This window comes from Eublepharis macularius, chromosome 1, assembly GCF_028583425.1.
Source record: "Eublepharis macularius isolate TG4126 chromosome 1, MPM_Emac_v1.0, whole genome shotgun sequence".
Lineage (NCBI taxonomy): Eukaryota > Metazoa > Chordata > Lepidosauria > Squamata > Eublepharidae > Eublepharis > Eublepharis macularius.
Window position 1 is genome coordinate 126,422,851 of NC_072790.1, and position 16,041 is coordinate 126,438,891.

The 16,041-nt window shown below is 48.2% G+C and overlaps 1 protein-coding gene across 4 annotated transcripts in view; it reads left to right on the plus strand.

Annotated features, from left to right (window-relative positions):
• Positions 1–16,041, plus strand: part of STXBP5 (syntaxin binding protein 5) — a 374,150-nt gene that overhangs the window by 220,358 nt on the left and 137,751 nt on the right. The window lies entirely within an intron of this gene.

Here is a 16,041-nt window from a genome sequence, read left to right on the forward strand (position 1 = left end):
CTGCCTTTTCATAAGACCCAATAACATTACCTTGAATAAATTGGATTGCAGATGGTTAGAATTCCAGTTCCACAGGCTTTTAAAAATGCAGGGACAGCTGCATTTTCTTGTGAGTAGAGGAGGAAAGAGATGAAGAGGAAACATAAGATGGCTTTTCTTGTGTACTGGAGCAAATAGTGAGTTATATGTCCTAAGGCAAAAAACAGTGATCACATGTTCACCTGGTATTTTAGAGAGTTCTTGAAGTAGCAACACCATCACTTGCTGCTCCTTTTAGGACAGAATAGCTTTGCTGTAGGCTAGAAGCATATTCTATGCTGTAGTCCACAGTGTTTATCACATGTTTATTTCATTTTGTGTTACAAATCAGTAAGAAAAGAAGGTAAAGGGGAAAAATATTAACATTGAGAAGTGTTTGCTTTCAGTGATGTGTTAATAATTCCAATATTTTCTGTTGACAACAAAATTGCACGGTTGTACAAATTAATAGGTTATTGTTCTTTACACCAGAAGTCATAGAAGTTTCCAGATGATTGGAAGGGAAAGGATTTTTGTAAACTTGATAATCTTCCAGATGTACAGTTAATTTAAGGTCACTGCCAAACTTCAAAGAGTCAAGACCTAATATCCACACATTTAACTCTCTTTCAACTTTTGCCAATGATCATTTTAGCAGCAGTAAATATCGCTGAGTATTTTCACCTCCAATTATTTGCAAGTTGAACTGTTGTTAAGAAACAGCTACAGGTGTTGATCAGATGTTAATGGTGAATATGGTCATGAGGGCAGCTACACTACTGTGTAGAGAGGAGGGGAAGAAGCCAGAGAAAGAAATAGCCTTCATCAGAACAGCACAATCCTACTGTAACTTTCGAGCAGAGATGCTGCCTGAGTTAATTTTGAGTCTTGAAATACGAACTTCAGCAGATTGTAAGGATCACCTGCATTGCAAAGTTCTTCTGTAACTTGGTTTTAATTCCAAGATCTCTGTTTTCTTTCCTCTTCCTGAGTTGTGACAGTAATCAAGCAGAGAAAGGAGGACAGTGGAAAGGAAATCTGCCATTTTTGCCTTCCTCAACATCTTCTTTTCTTTCCTTCCCAGCACCCCAAACACAGCCACAGCAGTAATGCCAGTATTAAAAGTCTCAGGCAGCCTGGATAATGTAGTTCTTCCATTCTTCTGAGTATAAGACTTCCAGGGGGGAAAAAATGTATTAACTCATCTTTCTGGGACTTTGTTTATTGTAACTCTATTCAGAGTGGTAGTAAGAGATGAGTACTACTTTTATACATTCCAGCTGCTGCTGCCCCACAGAGAGGGGGAAGGAGAGAGTTTCAGATCACCCTGTCTCCATGTTGCACCTGTTGCCTGAAATAATGGGACATAGGGACTCACAGAAAGGGCTGTGGGGGTTCTCAGCATCCTCTCAGTATTTACAAATAATTTTAAAACTCTCAAGAATATATTTTTCTTTAATGACTTTATTTATAGATCACTTTTCTCCCTAGTGGGACACAAAAGCAGCTTACCTTGTTCTCCTCTACTTTATCCTCACAGAAATCCTGTGAGGTAGGCTATGCTGACTGTGTGACTTGCTGAAGGTCATCTAGCAGAGTTCTCCAACAGATGTTGCAATTTTCCCAGCTCCTTCCGCTCAAGCCTGGTTGTATCCAATGTAAGGTTTGTGCAAGGATCTCTGATCTTCCTGGCAATCTCCTTACCCAAGCAGCCATTTCCAGCTTTACAAAAGGTTATTTCAGAGTTGTAGGACCTCATGGTGAGGCACACTAGTTAAGAGGCTGATATGGAGAGGGGATGAAATCACTTCCTCTGGCACCTTCTGTCAGATGGACTCTGTTCACACAAGAAACAAGAGGGAATGATTTGGTCCCCTTTCCCCTTCCCACTGTTATTCCATGTACCACAGCCCCAGGAAATGACTGCTGGGGAGAGGAGAAAGCTGGTAAGACTGGCATTGGATACCAGCTCATTATTAAAAGTGTGAACAGCTCTGCCTCGTATCTAAACAAAAGTAGGGAGAAAGAGAGGAATGATTGTCTTTAAAAAAATCCTCTCTAGAAAGTCAGTATAAAAAAAAGAAACAAGAAAACCTCTTGAAAGCGATTAAGTTGTAGAAGAATAAACTTGATCAAATTGATGCGTCCTCCCTTCATAAGAAGATGCTTTATACAAAGAAAAGATTCTTTGAGATGGGTGATGCAGTTGGTAAATTATTAGCTGCAAAGTTAAGAAAGAAACAAGCTAAAGAAGCAGTTGCTGTGATAAAAATGAAGGGCGGAACAATCACATCAAATAACAGCTTAATTATTAAGGCCTTTACTGAATACCATCAAAAATTATACAAAGCTAGTAACCCAATAAATAGTAAATCTCATTACACAGTATGGAAATGTTTCTGGGTATAAAGTGAATCTGGATAAATCAGAGATGGGTATCTAGTTAAACAAGAATGATGATGGAATTTTAAAGATCAATTTTTATCCAGTAATAGCTAAAATGAAAAAAGTAGTTTGGGAAACCTTAAATCTATCTTTCCTTGAATGTGTAAATACAATAAAAATGACAATCCTTCCTAAACTAAATTTTTATTGGTAATCTCCCAGCTGAAATTCCAGAAAAAGATGTTGAAAGAGTGGCAGCTATTAATAAATGCTTTTATCTGGGATAAAAACAAATGTAGGATACGATATAATAAAATGTATGATAAAAAATTAAATGGTGGTTTGGAGGTACCTAATCTCAAATTATATTACCAGCCTACCAGACTTAGTTGGTTGAAAATGGCTATCAAACCCTGCTAAAAATACTCTGGCCTTTATTGAACAATCTTTTGTAAAAGTACCATTGAAGAGCTGGCCTTGGGTAAGGAAAGAAAATAGGAGGAACTATTATAATAATGATAAAACCATCATAAATACAATACTTAATATATGGGATCAAGTTAAAAATAAACTGTTTTAAGATTCTCTCCCCTAGCATCTGTCATTAGTGATATGATTGATGAAAGGAGCCAGGAATTTATTCCTTTGAGAAGGTGGGAATTTTCAGGATTTAGTGATTATTGAAAACTAATAATTCATAACCAAGTGATCCCATATAATGATATTAAAGATATTCTAGCTCATAGTATTTTATTTTAAGGTCATTACAGAGTTTGAGGAATTGCTTTTAGCAGATGGTAAAGGTATTATTTTTAGTATATATTCTTGTTTATTGAAAATGACTCTCAAACCTGATTAAACTTTTTGTAGTAGGTGGCAGAAAAATATAAGAAATAACTTAGATATGAATATTTGATCATCGTCGTCCTTCTGTGCAGCCCCACATTGGGACTGCACAGGCGCAGGCCAGCCACGGAAAAGATTTTTCTAGCTTTTAGAGATGTGAAGGGGACGTTCGGATCCACCGCGCATGCGCGCCGGTGTTCCCGCCAATTTTGAATGTATATATATCCGAACGCCCCCGGCATTCCCTCAGTTCCTTTTTCGCCGCTGTCGAAAAGGTTCTTCTTGTCTAGCGTTATTTGTCTCTGAGCGTCTCTTCGGAGTTTCTTCATCGTTTTCCTGCGCTGTTCGGTATTTTCCTGTGTCCATCTGTCGGGAGATACTGTTCGAAATGTCTCAGACAGCTTTATTTAAGAAATGTCTGAAGTGCAGCACGAAGATGACCCACTCGGATGGCCATGAGCTCTGTCTCATCTGCCTGGGTGAGGGGCACATTGTGGAGCGTTGTGCGGTGTGTATGTCTTTCACCCCGAAAGCAAGGAGCAATTGGAAGGCCAGACTCCGTGCCTTCTTGTGGGATGCCAACCTTCTCCCCCCCAAGCCATCGGGTTCATCGGGAGATAGGCCCCGCTCCGCTGCTCCTTCGCCGGCACCATCTCGAAAATCGCCGGAGCCGCTCCCCTCGGAACCGATGGGGCACCCGTTCCGGAGGGCCAATCTGACTCCAGTTCCGTGGATTGTCCTTCTGGCTGGAAGGCTAAGAAGCGTTCCTCATCGAAGCCATCATCAAAGCCCTCGTCTAAAGCTTCGGCCACAGAGGCTTCTTCGGAGCCCCCGCCTAAAAAGGCCAAGGCCAAGTCGAAACCTAAGAGCCGTGCACCATCCCCGGCTCCGACTGTGCAGCCCGGTACGCCACCCAGACCGGTCCTGATTGATGACGATGTGGTGAGTCTTCATACCCCGTCACCTCCTTGTACGCCTCCTCCAACGGCATCGGAGGATTACGTGCCATTCCCGCCTTTCCCGGAACCGTATCAGTCGTTTGAGCGTTCCCTGCCGTCCACCCCGGCGCCTTCGGAGGCCTCCGTTCTGATGCAGTCTGCCTCATCGGTTCCGGCGCCGTACCACTGGCCTGCTCCGGTGTCCGCTCCTCTACCTCCTTGGCAGCCTGTCCCGGGGATAGGGAACATGACCTCCTGGCAGGATTTTGTGGCCTGGTTCCAGCAGTCTGTGCCCTTCCTGCAACACCCTTCGGTCCCGCCGTCTTCCGTTCCAGCTCAACCGCTTGTGCAAACTGCACCTGCTCCTCCTGCGGCTAGAGTGCAACTCCATCCCTCGGTTCCTGCGCCTTGTCCATCGGCTCCGGTCGGGCGCCCGGCTTCAGTTCCAACGCAGACCCTGGCGGAGTTTTCGGATTCCGAGGATGAAGAGGGCCTGGCTTCCCCGTCCAATTACTCCTCGGATGTGGCTTCTGACCCTTCCCCGGATGACACCGTGGGTGAGCTCCGTTCGTCGTCCCCAAATGACGACTACAGAATGTTCGCCGAACAGATGGTCAGGATGGCCGCTGCGCTGGAGATAGATGTTGCCTCCATGACCTCCAAGCCTAAGAGCAAGCTGCTGGAGGCGTTGTATTCAGGGTCCCCCGCTTCGGTGGCGTTCCCTCCTGTGGAGGACTTTGTCGATAATGCTCTTGCGCTCTGGCAGACACTGGCATCCCTGCCGCCAATGGCAAAGAAGGTCGAAAGGTACTATCGCCTGAAGCAGGACGACTGCCCGTACCTTTTCTCTCACCCTAAACCCTCTTCCATCGTGGCGGAGGAAGGTCAGGCTCGGTTCCGATACGGTTCCTCTTCGGCTCCGGCAGACCGGGAAGGCAGGAAGCTGGATGGCATGGGCAGGAAGCTCCACTCGTCCGCGTCCTTGGGATTCCGTATAGCAAATTTCCAAGCTATAATGGGATCCTATAATTTATTCTTGTGGAAAAGGCTGTCCTCTTACCTCTCCGACCTCCCGGAGGATCGTCGCCACCTGGTTAAGGCCCTCCAGGCTGAGACCATGAAGCTGTCAAAGCAACAGATGACAGCGGGCAAGGACGCCGCTGACTCTGCAGTGCGAGCAATGGCGACTTCGGTGGTCTTGCGTCAGCACGCCTGGCTCCGGTCCACGGCCCTGCCACCAGAGAAGAAGGCGAAGGTGGAGGATTTCCCGTTTGAGGGGCCCCAGCTCTTTTCAGAGAAAACAGATGAATCCCTCTCGCTGATGAAAAAGAACCAGCAAATGGCCAAGTACTTGGGAGTCACTCCTTCAGCTCAGCCGTCGGGCCCAAGGTATCGTTACGGTAAGTTCCAATCCTACCAGACCCCTTATCAGCCTTACCAGCAGCGTCAAGGGCGATTCTTCTCGGGCCAGTCCTATGGCCACCGATCCTACTCAGCCCAGCAGCGTCACTCTTCCAGGTGCTCCGGACGGTCCAAGGGGAGGCAGCAGCCCCCCTTGCTAAACCATCGACCTCCGTGCAGAAGGCTTCTGTCTTCTGACTAAGCCTGGACGCTCCCCAGTTAGCCTCCAAGGGCACTCTCGCTACTGCCCGGTTCTTGAACAGGCTTCGGCCTTTTTTGCCCTGTTGGCAGCTTGTTACTTCTGACACTTGGGTCCTGTCTATTGTGGCCCATGGTTACAAATTGTTGTTTTCTGATGCACCTCCCCTTTCTCTCCCTCCCTGTTGTTCTCCATGTTGGAATGTTGTTTTACACAATAATGTTATGGAGTTGGTGAACAAAGGTGCTGTCCAGGTGGTCAATGTCGCTACTTCCCCTTGGGGATTCTACTCGAGATACTTTCTCGTAGATAAGAAGGATGGAGGGTCCCGGCCCATTTTGGACCTTAGGGGCCTCAACAGTTATTTGAAGGTTGAGAAGTTTTGAATGCTGACCCTGACAAGGGTCATAGAGCTCTTGGAAGCAGGCGTCTGGCTAGCCATTCTAGACTTGAAAGACGCCTACTTCCACATCTCCATCTTTGAGGGCCACAGAAAGTATCTGCGGTTTGTCTATGGGGATTCTGTATATGAATATATACAGTGTTGCCTTTGGGGCTGGCCTCTGCACCCAGGGTTTTCACGAAGTGCATGGCCACCTTGGTGGCGTATCTACGGTCCAGGGGATGCTTTATCTACACTTACCTGGATGACTGGCTCCTGGTGGGACCCTCAGCTGACTCTCTCCGGGACCATATTGCCCTCACCTTATCTGTGCTAGCGAGGTTGGGCTTGGTGGTTAATGGGGATAAGTCTATCTTAACTCCGGGCACAGCCATTAGATTTATAGGGGTCCATTTCGACTCGCCACGGGCAGGGCCTACTTACCCCCGGATCGCTTGACCAGGCTTTCCTCCCTAGCCCGTCACTTCATGCACAACCGTTTTCAAACTGCCCTCTTAATTCAAACACTGCTAGGCCTTATGGCCTCCTCCACAGGGGTGGATTTTTTCACACGCCTGCATATGAGGCCTCTGCAAAACTGAATCGTCCGGAGGTACAACCCCCTCACTATGGGCCAGCGTCAGAAGTTCTCCATCCCCAGGGTGGTCCAGCGTTCCTTGGCCTGGTGGACTGTCCCTGAGAACTTGTCCGAAGGTTGTCCTTTTGGCCCTTTCCTGGCGGAGGTCACCGTCTTTACTGACGCCTCCAACTTGGGATGGGGAGGGCGCTGTGGGCAGCTCTCAGCCCAAGGCATCTGGTCCCCAACTGAAGTGACCATGCACATTAACCTCTTAGAGCTTAGAGCGATCTGTTACTCCCTTGCTTCTTTTGCAGATGTCATTCGGAACAGGAGGGTTCAGGTCCTGTCGGACAATACCGCAGCCTGCTATTACCTCAACAAGCAGGGAGGAACGGTCTCGCTCAAGCTCTGCAGGGAAGCAACGACTCTCTGGAAATGGGCCGTGGTCAACAACGTCCTTCCCAGGGCCGTGCACATTGCCGGGGAGCTCAACACCGCAGCAGACACGCTGAGCAGGGTGTTTCTGCCTCAACACGAGTGGTCCCTCAACAGGGCTTACCTCCACCAAGTCTTTCGCACGTGGGGTACACCACTCATCAACCTCTTCGCCACGGCCCACAACAAGCAGGCTCCGCTGTTCTGCTCCCGGGCCGGTATTGGCCCTCACTCCCTAGGGGATGCCTTCCAGATACCCTGGTCCCCAGGGCTCTTTTATGCCTTCCCACCCTTCCCGCTCATGCACAAGGTCCTCTCCAGGGTCAGGGCCTTCAACACCCACTGTATCCTGATTGCCCCACACTGGCCTCGCCAGGATTGGTTCCCTCTCTTACTCTCCCTGTCATGGGGACGATGCCTAGCGCTGCCACCAGCCCCGGACCTATTAATCAGGGACGGGGTCAGGCACCACAGTGTGGCAGTTCTGAGTCTGGCTGCCTGGCTCCTGTGCACTCCGGAGTAGGCCTCTCCTCAGAGGTTCTTAAGGTCATTCTGAATGCCCGGAAGCTATCAACCAGGTTATCCTACCAAAGGAAGTGGTCGCGTTTTTCCAGGTGGTTGGCCCCAAAAGGGGTTTCTCCCTTTGATTGCCCCTTACCTATCGTTCTGGACTACCTCCTGGATTTGTGCTCACAGGGTCTTGCCTTCTCGAGCATTAAGGTACACATGGCTGCGATCTCTGCTTTCCATGAGCAGATTGATGGGAAGACCGTTTCTACGCACTGGCTTTCCAAGCAGTTCCTAAAGGGCCTGTTCAAGACCTTCCCTCCTAGGGCCCCGCCGATTCCTCAGTGGAGTCTGTCCCTGGTTCTCTCCCAGCTGATGCTCCAGCCCTTTGAGCCCCTGTCCACCTGTCCCTTACCTTTGCTCACACAAAAGGTAGCCTTTCTGGTGGCAATCACGTCCTCTAGACATGTTGGGGAGCTGTCTGCCCTGCGGTGTGACCCTCCCTTCCTGCAGTTTTTCCTTGGTACGGTCATGCTCCACACTAGCATGGAGTTTCTACCCAAGGTGGTCTCCAAATTTCACCTGCAGCAAAAGGTGTTCCTCCCTTCCTTTTTTCCGACACCCTCGTCCCCAGGGGAACAGGCACTACACACATTGGATGTAAAACGTGCTTTATTGTTTTATTTATATCGCACCAAATGTTTCAGGAAATCTCCTGCCCTGTTTTTGTGTTACTCTGGCCCTCGCAAGGGCTCACCTGCTTCTGCCCAGTCCATCTCTCGCTGGATTGTGTCTACAATTAAACTTTGTTATCAGCAAGCTGGAGTCCAGTGCCCCTTGTTAGTTACTGCTCATTCCACTCGAGCGCAAGCTGCTTCTGCTGCCTTCCTGCGAGGAGTGCCGCTCCGGGACATCTGCCAAGCTGCGACGTGGTCCACTGCAGACACTTTTATCAAACACTATTCTGTGGACGTGAATGCACGGCATGAATCAGCTGTTGGCACGGCTGTCCTGCATTCTTTGTTCAAGTAGACACTCACACCCGCCCCCATTGGTGAGATGCTAGTTATTCTCCCAATGTGGGGCTGCACAGAAGGACGACGACGATAAACAGGGTTTCTCACCTGTAACTGTTGATCGTCAAGTCTCTTCTGTGCAGACACACATTCCCTCCCACCTACCCCGCTGTGAGTGCTTGGTTAACTGAGTTTTTCTCCGGCGGCTCAGGTGAACTGAGGGAATGCCGGGGGCGTTCGGATATATATACATTCAAAATTGGCATGCGCGGTGGATCCGAACGTCCCCTTCACATCTCTAAAAGCTAGAAAAATCTTTTCCGCGGCTGGCCTGCGCCTGCGCAGTCCCAATGTGTGTCTGCACAGAAGAGACTCGACGATCAACAGTTACAGGTGAGAAACCCTGTTTTTTTCACTTACGGTATTTCCTTCACAGTTTGCTTCTCTTTTAAGAGAAGTGGTTGAAAATAATTTACAGGTGGCATTTAACTCCATTTAAAACTAAAGATTTATAAGACCAGTACCTGCATACACTGATTCTGTAAAGATAAGGCAGATTTTTTTCCATATTTTGTGGGTGTGTATATGTGCCTCCAGTTATTGGAAGCAAGTGGTGAAAATTATATCAATAGGATTGGAAGAACAAATTCTCCATAAACCAGAGACACTGCTGCTGAATTATTTACTACTTGATTTATCTAGAGATCAGCAAATGGTTGCCTTACATATAATTACAGCTGCCAGGCTGGTTTTTGCCAGGCGATGGAAACAAAAAAAATACTCCTAGACTACAAGATTGGTTGTTGAAAATAAAGGAAATCTATACTTAGTGAAATTAACCGCTTATCAGAAAAAAAGATATTTATAGTATAGATCTTTTGTGGTCAAGACAGATACAAAGAATGGAACTAGCAATTATATAATTGGAAATAGTATCAATATTGCCAGTTGATCGTGAAGGGTTTTATGTGTCTATGGAAGCAGGATAAGGGGACTTTGCTAATGTATTTTATAAATATTGACATGTGTAAGCTCTTTATTTTAATAAATTTATTTTTTTAAAAGAAAAATGTGAACAGAAGCTTACAGTGGTATTTTCTAATATCTACAAAAAAAGGCTTCTCTAGAGACATCTTACTTGTGCATTATGCATTGATATACAATTTAGAGCAGTTGCATTTTGCTTGATTTACATTGCATTTTGTGTTGTCAAACTTGTATCTAGCTTTTTAGTAATTCAAAGCAAACTCCGTACTATAATTAGATTGTGCAATGTGAACTAACTTTTTACTATTTATGCAAATGAAATAATTGTAAATGGTAATTATGCTGTTCACTTAATTTTAAGTGCATTTGTATTATAGAGGCAATTTTTTAAAAAATGAACACTTCTGTCATATCTACTTTCTATACTAAACAGAAACCTAAACAAAAGTTCCCCACCACCCCCGGAGGAGGCTGGCCAGCCACTCCCCATTGTTCCCTATGATGGGAACTTCTAAACTGTCTTTCCCAGGGCAATTATGCACAGGCCTGGGGTGCTACAGTGGAGAGCACACTGCTGAGTGCAAGCTTGTCCCTGGGAAAGCACACCTGAACCACAAACACCCATCCCCAAGTCCCCCCGCCCCCCAGAGCGGGCTGGCCAGCCACTCCTCATTGATGGGAACTAAACTTCACACTAGAGAATAAAACACACACACACATAGAATCAAGTTCAAAATTTGTTATTTTTTAGCTTTCAGTTGCATCATTAAAGGCACATGACACTAGTGTCACATCCTAACAGTCTCCTAGACAGTAGTACCACAACTGTCCTCACATCAGAGAATCACAAAACACACACAATCACTTGCAAAAACACTTTATTTCTTGGAGTTCCTGGGCTAAGGTTGGGAGACAGCATACAACAGCAGCACTACATTTATAACACACACACCCCCAACATAACCATAGTGACTCCAAGGGAGCCAAGCCACAGTGTCACACATCCATTCCACCCAAACCAATCTAAACTGGGGGAAACTCTTGCAACTTAGTCCATCAGAACCATTGTTATTTCCTGCAGCTGGGCTCTCAGTTCAGCCAGTGGGAAAACACCACAGAGCAGAACAGTACCTTGCCACAAGCACAGCACAATGGCATTCGCAGAGCACTATTGCAGAGGTTCTCCCCCCCCCCCGCCAGATTCAGGCAGAACTGGAAACCACCTGTGAGGCAGTGTTGGGATGTAGCCTTCATCATCAGCTGGCACCCAACCACACCATTCCTACTAACCCCACTCCTCCCCCACCCCTTCAACAAGAACATTTTAACTTTAACAAAAACATTTTACAACATTAATATTCTCCTCAGCAGCATAGCTAAGTTTGGCTGCTACTCTGAGTTTCTTGCTGTGAGTCCCTAACCTAACCAGTCCCTATTTAACCTGTCTCTCCCTCCAGTGGCAATCAACATTTCTGGGGCCTCTTATCAATTATCAGAATAAATTTGTGTCCACAGGGTCTGTGACAGTTTTAGGGTTTTTTTTCCTGTTGTTGGGGGGAAGTCATATTTCAGGGTGCATTCCCTTTGCCACTGAGTTCCACCCTTCTCCTGCTGGATTTCTTTCTACTTCTAAAAGTTTAATGTAGGGAAGAGTGTGATTCCTCAGGTCCTAGACTCGCAGAGGATGCAGGCCACAAGGAGGGCTCACCTCATTCACTCTGGAAGTCCACTCCTGAGAGCCGAGAGTTGACCTTCAGGAAGACCAACTGCTCCACTCTCCATGGGGGAAGGTGAGAGTGATGTGGGCTGATAATGTTGCCCGCATAAGAAAACATGCTTTCCACGCTCGTTGGAGGGCATGAGAGGAGCCACTACGCCTTGAGGGAGAGGTCTGGCCAGACCGCCTACTTCTTGGCTCAGTAGCTCAGCGGATCTGTGGACAGCAACTCGCAGGGCTCTGCAAGGTAGTCCCTGACCACTGCCTTCGCCGAATCCTGTCTCACGTGATTCATGATTCCAGAGGGGCCGAGGGGCCCGCCAGAGCATCTCCATGGACATCCTGGCAGTGGCCGCAGGAGGAGCCTGCTCAGAAGGGGCGTGAGAGGGACCTGCAGGGCTGGGCCCCTCACCTGTCCCCTCTGATGACAAGCGTCCCCTCTTGGCCTGCCTGCGCCTCACCCGCGCACAGAGGGCATCTCTGGCTTGGGTGAGGTTCCCATCCCGCTCGGTGAAAGTGCCCTTAATGCGCAGGTTGCACATGGTTGCCAACATGTTCGACTCCTTCTGCGTGAGAGGCATTAGCCTGACAGCTATGCCCTACTACAGCCTTCTCATGAGCACGCACACAGCTGGAACAGTGTCTGCATGTGGTATATCTGGGTCCACAAAGGAGGCCAGTGAACTCTGGAGTGTGTACACCAGAGGAATGACCAGACCGAGGGTCACCGTGTCAGACGAGACCGCTACAGTGAAGTCCTTGAAGGGCTTCAGGACCTCCACTGTCTGGGAGATGGTGAGCCAATCCTCCTGACTGAACTCACCTTCTGCCTCCAAGCATTACTCTCTAAGAGCCATGCCTCGGGGGCGGCCTGCTGCTCCACCAAGTGCTCCAACATGGCACAGGTGGAGTTCCAGCGAGTGACTATGCCAGAGATCATGCGATGCTCCGGCACACCTGCCCTGGCCTGCTTCTGGTGCAGTTAGTGAGAGGACTCCACACTGCGCAAGAAGTGAGTCGTGAGCATCCGACATTTCTGCAGGAGATCCTGGAGGTCACGAGTTGTGGTGTCCTGAGGTTCCAGGGAGGAGCCCACCCTAAGCGCAGCTCTCACTACTAGGTGAAGTTTGTGAGCCACACAGTAAATGCGCTTGTGGATCACCTGCCGCACTGCTGTCATGTTCTGGCCACCATCCGTCACCATGCATCCCATGGTGACGGTACCCTCGCCTATCCAGCTGTCCAACTCCCTCCTCAAGGTGGCTGCGATGTTCTCTGCCATGTGTGACATGTCGAGAACCTCGGCGTGGAGCAGGGCCTTGTGGTAGCAAGCCTAGTGGTCTCCCATCTGTTGCTGCCTAGCGCTGGACACCTCACCCCCATCTTGAAGATCTTCGGGTTGCCACCAGTGAGCAGTAAGAGAGAGGTACACATGCTGTACTCTACAGCAGGTCCAGATGTCAGATGTGAAGTGCACAGTCCTCCCGGCTGCACGGGACAAACAAGGGCACCACGGTCCTGCTCAACGTCATGCGAGCAGGGGTCATGTACCAGGGATAGGCATCACGGAGCAGCCCCTGGAAGCCGAAGTGGTCAACTAAGGAGAATGGCTGACCATCTACCGCTATCATATTGACAATGTGGCGCGTGATGCTCTGGCTCGCCTTCTGGATCCCCCCCTTCTGGGCACACTAGCACCCTGCATACTGAGCATCTCCGTCAGAGAAGCTTGGCATCCCTGCCCTACAGGAACCCATGGGGGGAGAGCACCAGAGGAGCCTGCCTCCATCTGGCTAGCTGGCAGCCGTGTGGTGCCACTTGAACTCTCCCCCCAAAGAAGGACCACCTGGTGTTGCCTCTTCAGGTGGTTCCACGTTCCAGACGTGGAGAGATGTTTCACATCCCTTCCGTGACTGATCTGTTGCCTACAATGCCGGCAGTGGGCAAACTGCGAGTTCTCTGTTCTCTGGAAGTGACTCCAGATATTGGAGGTAATGGGAGCCCCACACCGCACAGGGGAGGTGCTTACAGGCCCCCCAGGAGACACCTCCTGTGAGGTGCTCGGGGCAGACACACCATGTCTCACTCTTAGCTGGGCAGTTGGAGATAGATGAGGATGAAAGGGCAGAGATGTGGGCTCTTCCTCAACAGTCTCTTCCTCGTTCTCCAGCACCTTCTTCTCCTGCACAATGGTGAGAGGCCTGCTCCTGACCTCAGAGAAAACAGGAGAGGACCATCTAGCAGGGGGTTCCTCCTACAGTTCCTCCATATCTGATGGGTCCCTGGAGTGAGCAGGAATGCAGGAAAAGTCATGTGTCCCATGTCCATCCCAGGAGATACCACATGCTGCTTCTCCTCCAGCAGCTGGGTCTCAACTGCTAGAGGAGGGGGAGCCTCAGCAGCAGGCCCCCGCCCAGAGCCAGCCCCTGCCTCAGACACTTGGGTTAGGGGTGGCTCTCCAGCAGCTTCCTCAGGAAAGAGGGCCTTGCGAACCCTCTTCCTGTAACCAGAAGCCAGGCTGGTGAATGGCAGCAGCGCAGAGGAGGGCCTCCTCCGCTCAGATGGGGGGATAGCCACAGCACTCCCCTCCCGACTTATCTCTGGCCTCTCTCCCGGGATCCCTCTCAGCTTTCCTCTCGCTCATGCTTCCCTCCTTGATTCCCCCCTTGAGCCTACATGACCAGCTATAAGTTGATTTAAAAAATTAAACTTAAAGCCTAGCACAAAGTATGAATTTATCACCTATCTACCTATTTCTAAACTTTTTTTTTTGCTCTGTCACTGGAGATGGTCACTTAATTTTTTTTAAAGGGCCCTGTTTATGTATGTGAACCTGAACCTAAACCTACACCAAACAGTGAATTCCTCTTCAGGAATCAAGTTGGCCCTAAACCCCAAGTTAAGGGAAAGCATATTACAAAAAATGTGCCCAGCCTGGCTCCAAGGTTGCCAGAGGTGGGCAGGGAAACCCTACTTAAGGGACTACTATTAGGCAGCCTATTTATATTTAAACAGAATAGAACCCAACCTAACACTTACTGATTCTTCTCTTAGTGAAGCCTATTTAATGGGGAAAACTAGCCTTCATGCCCTAACAATTTATTTTAGAGGGCAATATTATTAACTGACAGAAGCCTACTACTAGCCTACCTAACTTACAAGTCCACTATTTAAATCAAAACTAATTTCTCTGGGAAACCCAAAGTAAACTTACCAAACACTACTATAACTGCAAAAACAACCACCCAACCAACAGAACAACAACAGTAGTAGATAACATACCTTAACTGTAAAACACCAACCATAAGGAACACCAACTCCAACAACTGTAAAATTTGCAAAACTACAACCAACAACAGTAAAAAAAGCCCCAAACCCCCAAGCAAGCTCACTCTGAACCCCAGCTCCCCCCCCACACACACACATGCACACACACTTATACACACACACAGCAGAGAAGCAATTCCCAAATTAAATTGAAATTAAAAACTCAGGCCTAACCACTTAATCACAACAATTTAAACCAGAACGCCCAAGCAAGCCTCCTCTTAATTACACCCCCCAAACAGACACACACATAAACTTACACACACACACACAGAGCAAAGTAGCAAACACAAAATTAAATTGAAATTAAAAACTCAGGCCAACCACTGAAACACATCAAATAAAATCAGAACTCCTGAGCAAGGCCCCACTTGAACCCTAGACATCATCAACACACTCTTAAAAACAATAACAGTTCCCCAACACCAAGAACAGGAAAAAAAATTAAAACACCAACAGGAAACTTTTAAACTGCAAAAAAATGGAACAGGTCCCCCCCCCCCAAACAACAGCAGGAAAAAGTGAACTTTAAAACAACACAGAACACACACACAACTCAAACAGGAACAGTATCCCCCCACCCCCAACAACAACAGGAAAAAAGGTAAACCCTCCCAAAATTTAAAACTGCAAATAAAGACCAGCCTCCCTCCCAAACAAATGCCCCAGCCAGAAGCTGCTCACACCAGCAAAGGCCCTCCCACACACACACACACACACACACACACACACACAAAGAAGCAAGAATCTCTCCCCCCAAAAATAAAGTTTTAAATTAACGTTTTAAAAACAATCCCTTCCCACCCACCCCCACCCAGACAAGTAAAAAAAATCCCTCCCAGAGAAAACCCTGTGAGTCACTGAATGACTATCTCACTAGTCCTGCAGTCCAGCTATGGTCAGGCAGGCAGGAATCCTCCAGGTGAAGTCCCCCAGCACCAACATGCCAGCCAACAATGGAGACAGAGAGTCCCAGTGGACGTACTCTCAAGTCTCTATGTAGACCAAGGAAAATTGTGGGCTGGCCAAAAGGCAAGCCTCCAATTTAAATCCCCTGTTGCATCTCCTTCCAGAAATGCATTGACTGGAAGGAGGATGCAGCAGTGGGATTGGACACTCCTAACTCCCCACTCCAATCCATGATCCCCCTCCCTTCTCCCCCTTGTACTCACTCACCCCTCCTCACCCCTCCCATTCTGTAAATTAGGCGAGACTCTCTGCAGACTTTGCTGGCTGATTGTATTGCATTGCATTGCAAACAGCCAGCAAAGTTCTGAAGCAAATTCAAGTTTCCCACCTTTTT